Source organism: Megalopta genalis, chromosome 5 (assembly GCF_051020955.1).
Source record: "Megalopta genalis isolate 19385.01 chromosome 5, iyMegGena1_principal, whole genome shotgun sequence".
In the NCBI taxonomy this organism is placed as follows: Eukaryota; Metazoa; Arthropoda; class Insecta; order Hymenoptera; family Halictidae; genus Megalopta; species Megalopta genalis.
In genome coordinates, this window is record NC_135017.1 from 2680339 (window position 1) to 2686492 (window position 6154).

Consider the following 6154-nt stretch of genomic DNA (forward strand, 5'->3'; position numbering starts at 1 on the left):
GTTAATTTTTCTTCGAAGCAATACAAAGAGAAACCACAAATGATTGAGCGTAAAGGTATAATATAAAGTTCGTTAACACCTTACATTTTCTCAAGCACTCGGCTTGACCTTTCCCAAGAAAACTCACTAGTAGCTCTAAAAAAATACCCTATATCTAGTAAACTCGCTAAAACGAGCCACGATAAATCAAAGAAAACTAAAAGTAGACTAAATGCAACTTTCGATGGAAGCGACAATTTCATTTCGAATTTCTATCGTGAAATCTCGATCATGCTAGTTACGGGATTAAGCAAGATTTCAAACCTAAGGAGTGGGGGTAAGTCTCGCGATACCACGTGGAATATTCGGCTCGATTGGCGCACCAATAAGATTGCAGGCGTTATTTCTTGTCCAATAATTATAATATTTATATCGTTGAATTTGCCTTAACGCCGGCTTTAACACTATGACATAAATAAATATATTTTAACTCATAAAAAGTCAAAGCGACTTTGATATTTAAAAAAAAAAAATTTATTCCGAATTTTATATATCGAAATTTTTAGATATCTGAATACTGTTTAATTTGTGTTGGAAACATTTCATACCTTCTACTGTGATGCAGTATATCTTTTCATAGTTTAAAGATTAAAAAACACGTTTTTTGTGTATTAAACTGAATTAGAATAATGTAGAAATTATTTTCATCTAATCTTTTGTGGACCATATAGAGCAGTGTCTAAACATTAAAAAAAAAAAAGAAAAGGAACAACGGGAGGATACAAAAAGGTAATTCTTCGTTATATATTAATTTCTCCAGTGAACAAAGTATTACATTCGGCTCTTTATTCTATCAAAATCGCAAAGGAAAATAAAGTAAAATACCGTAAAATTACTTTTTTAATATCTAGTAATTTCCGGTATTTATTTCTTATAAAGTACTATTGTTTATGACATAATATCACTCTAGATTACTTGTATATTTGTTCAAAAACATAACAAAAAGGTTTCATTAATTTTGAACGAAATAAACATTATAGGTTTCGGCGCGCCGATAGGGCCAAATACCCCACTGCGACTCGCGGCGCGTCACATGACCTACCCCCACTCCTTCGAGTTGACAACTTGCTTAATCTGCTGACTACTGTGGTCTCGATGGCGATGGACGCTTGTTTCGTAGAGTAGCGGTATCTTCGAAATCCCGGCGTTGCCGGGCGACGGAAAACGCTCTGTGAAACCCGTTCGAGCGTGTACAAACGTACGATATAATACTATAAACAATTCTATGGTGCCTCTCACTCGACTAACTCCACTATAACGCAGCCGATAAGTATCGATAAGTAGAAACTATAGCGTAAGAACAGCGTTGGAAATAACGCGGAACTATTACTTCGTAGGCGAAAACTAATGAATGCATCGCGTGAAACCGTGTGGAACCGTGCGAGACCGTGCGTAGGTGGTGTAATAATGGCTCCGAAGGTACGTCACGAATTTTTTAATCCCGCGTACTGTAGCACGGCTACTCGATCATCGGCTACGGCGATCGTTCATCCGCGCGTTTCCCGTTGATTCGAGTCGCTGATTGATTAAAAACAAAAACATTGTTGTCGACAGACTGCAGGCCTTTGTACGTCGAATCGAAAAATCGATTATGTAAAAATTCCGAAAAAATCTGGCATCGGTGGACACGTGTTCTATGACTCGTTTGCGATTCTTACGTTGAAAACGCGTTTTTCAGAAATTAATTTCTTCGTAGCTGATACCGTGACAATTTTTTGGGGAATTATCTGGCGTACGTGAAACACACAGACACGCAATCGAGAATTAAATTTTTATTTTTGAAAGAGAATTTGCTAAAAGAAAGATTCAATCTCGAAGTTTCGAAGTATTTTGACTTTCTGGAACAGGAAGTTTTGAGTTGAAAATTGGGAATGAATTATGGAGTATGCGATTGATATTTGTTAATCGTTGTTTGTTCCATCGAGATGCAGGATTTAAATTTTGTAGAACTGCTTCTTTTTTTACGCTTTATTCAATTTAATTCTGATTTACAATTCTAATTTTGATATGTGACCCGTGGGAATAGAATTCGCATAATGATCTGCAATGTAATGGTTAAACGACACTTAAACAATGGGACTACGAGTCTATATACTAAAATACACAATAGAGGCCCCTATTTTACATGTGTTTGAGTACACGTGTACATGTGTAATTCTATTACACTATACAGTAGCATTACACGTGTTTCTAATGCACGAGTATTTTGTATTAAAAATATATTTTATGTCGCATTTTTTTCGTGTCAATATTTCTAACAGCAGAAATCGAACATTTTCTATTGATACGAAAAAATTGTAACATTATTGAAGAAAGTACGAATGATGTGTTTGGACTCATTTTCATCGAGAAAGGCTAGTCAATTCGTTCGTAATACTTGTACGAAAATATATTAAAAAATTTCGAGGTTTAAATTTTCATTCGTGTGTGATTCTCCACCTGCTTACTACTTGTATTCGCAGATTTATTCGCGATCTTCGAATAAAATGTTTTCATTAACAAAACATTTTCTTTAAATATTCGTGTACATGTGTATTAGAAACACGAATTTTTAATTTCTTAATACAGGATACGCGTGTCCCGTGTACACATATATTATAAGAACACGGATCTTTAGCTTTTTAATCGTTTGCACTCGAGTGGTGACTCTGAGGCGCCACTAAAAATTGGTATACTATTTTTCCAAAGCATCAGATTCGTTTATATTTTAAAAAACTGTCAAAATTGCATTGTACTTACCAATGTACTTGCCGAGGCTCAATTTCATATGCATAAATCGCAATAAATTATATAAAATAGAAATACCATAGATCAGAAAATGTGTTTTGGATTTCGAATTCAAATAGCTTCAACTTCAAAGGGTTGATACACGTTGGAAAACACGGCCTTTACAAAAAATCGAACGATCAACCAAATAACTTAGAAACCGTACAAATTGTGCTGGAAACGCGAGTATTTCAATATCAGCATACACGTGTAATGGAGACACATGTGAAACAAAAATACACATGCAATAAATATACACGTGTAATAGAAATGCGCGTGTACTCGTGTAATACACACCACTGGTTTAATTTATACAAATTGAAGAGGAAAACTGATATTACCTGTTTCATATATAAATTGCGGTTTACACGCAAAAAAAGCTATTATGCACACTCTGGTTATTTATTTATGCATATATCTTCTAAACGTATGACAAAAAACAGTTAAGAAAAATTTTGTTCTATTCTTATCTTCTAATCTTGCTGCAGAAAAACGTTTAAAATATTATTATCCGATTTTGATCTCCTAAACTCGATACAGAGAAATGTTTAAAATATTATTATTCACTTTTGATGTCTTAAACTTCAAAAATGTTCCACAAAGTTTAATTCGATTTTTACTGTTTTTAAAGTAGGTATAATTGAAATCTCAATGGTCCAAGAAACTTTTAACAGAAATCTGTCTTCTTATTTGAAATGAAATAAAACTTTGTCGAAATTTTTGTTTATTGCTTTTTCTACTATTCAGACCATAAATATTACTATTTGCGAAAAAATCCGCAGTCTATTTTGCTGAAATATTTTGCTGACTTTTCTAAATTCTCTAAATTCTTCGAGTTCTCTGAGTTTGCTGAATTTTTTTTTTCTCAATTCTTTAAATCCTCTACTTTTTCTAAATTCTAGCTTCAGGTAATCCCAATATTATGGTACTTCCGGCAAATGATGGTCATTTGAAGTAACTTTTTCCTTAGCGAAAATGCAATCCGTGGCTACGTTCACGAGTTATTAACGAGAAACAGTAACCAATGAGAGGCGAGCTCGACTGGCGCGAGATAGCCGAACCAACGCGCGGACGAAGCCCAGTTCCGCTTATTGGCTCGCCCGCCTCTCATTGGCCAGTGTTTTTCGTTAATAACTCATAAATAAAGCCGCGCATTGCATTTTCGCTAAGGAAAAAGTTACTTCAAATGACCTCAGGAACCCCTCATTTCCCGGAAATATGATAATTTTAGGACACCCTGTATAAATACTCCGTATACTCAAAATTCTCAAGTTTCTTTAAATTGTGTCTAAACTCTCTAAATTTATATATAGAAAATCGAAAAAAGAAAATCAAAACGAACTTCGTTCAATTAAATTGAACTTCTCTAAAGCCTGTGCCATCTATTTTGAGTTGCGTCTATTCAACACGACGCTCCCAACAGTAAACAAATTTAGCTTGAAAAAGGACATCTAACAGAACCCTTTGCTCAACCTAACAATCTTTTCACTAAACACTATCTTATTTTATTTTATTCTAATTTATTCAGCCTACCAGATTGAATAATTTGATTTATATCTGAACATTGAAAACGTTTAGAACAGCAATGGATATTGCTGTAGTCAATTTTTTATATTGGGTGTCCCATTACACAATGACATTTTATATCGTTATATAATAAAATGAACTCGATTGCGAAACCTTATACATTTATGACAAATGTTAGTGAATAGAATATAAAACAGTGGATAATTCGAAAAATGTAGAAACGTCAATATATTCCTATCGGCTTATTAGGATTATCAAAAGGCAGCAGAAATTTATATTTCGCTGCTGTGTTTCTTACAACTGAAGCAGAAATGATTTATTATGCATAAAGGATCTACAATCTTGTTTACCAAATAACTTTTATTACAATCTTGATTTCAACTTTTTGTATCAAATAAAAATTGTCTACGTCTATTGCAACAAACTCGAATTATAGAAAAGCAAATTTTTCGTCTTGACAAATTTGAGAGGTTGAAAATAATCTAACAATATTTTCAAATTTCTTCAATGTTTCAATTCTTTTATGTTTCTCTCATCTTCCTTTTTATTATAAATGCATAAAATCCACAGTCAACTAATACGACGAAGATATCATATTAATAGGATATTAATGCTCTAATAATATCACAATTAAATTCGGCACAGAGATACGGAATTTGTAAATGTTCCTAATAATTTGATCACACAACTCTGACTGATTCAGGCGCGTACAATGGTATTATTGACTCGATGATTGCGCGACAGTGGGAAATAGGGTGTTTGCTTTGTAACAAGGAACTTGATCATTATGCGTATTGTCAGCATGCGTTGCCTTCAGCTGTTGTTAGCAGACGGCGATAATTTCCACGAAACGCCTAAAGCTGTTGTCAACGGACAAAGGAGTCACTTCGGGAAGACAGCCCCGAGGCCTCGTGTCACGTGGAAAACTGAGGAAGCCGGCTCAACTCTCCTTAAGTTTGTCATACTTTCGATCCAGAAGTATCCCTCAACCCTTTGCAGTCGAGGGGCGACTCCAAGGCGCTATTAAAGATTTTTATATCACGTTTCAAAATAATTTTAACGTCATCAAATATGTTTATATTTTTTTTAAACTGTTAATATTGTACGAGTCACATAATTCAATTTCATAAATATAAAATGCACCAGGTTATATGTATAACATGGGAATACTATATGAATACTATAGGTCAGAAGAACTGTTTTTGGATTTCGAGTTAAAATGATTTCGACTGCAAAGGGGTAACCCTTAATCCTGTGACTTGCAAGAGACAAATACGCTCCTTCGAAAAGAATTTGCTGAAAAAGTGAAATAGCATAGAAAATCAAATTCAATACGTTTTCTGATATTTGGATTTACCTTTTGTGCTTACATGTGCGATTGTTAACAGAAAAAAAGGCTATAAATACCAGAATATATTTTATCCTTTAGATGACATAATATTTCAAATGAAAGATATAAATTCTCTTCTACCCCTGCAAGGAGAAAAATACAAACGTGTAATCATAACCATGTTTGCAATGTTAGTAGTTTATCATATTGTTTACAACCTATACCATGATATTTGGTTATTTTGATTTTTTTTTATTTATGTAAATACAATTACATTCCAATTATAATATAATTATATATTATATATAATATATAATATATAATACATATAGTATATAATATATAATACATATAGTATATTTATAATTTTTTATATATGTATATAACTATAATTTTGTGCATATATAATTATACTTTTGTACAAAGCAATTATAATTTTATACATATATCAATATTAAAGTATATAATAATAATTACAATGTGTGTGTGACG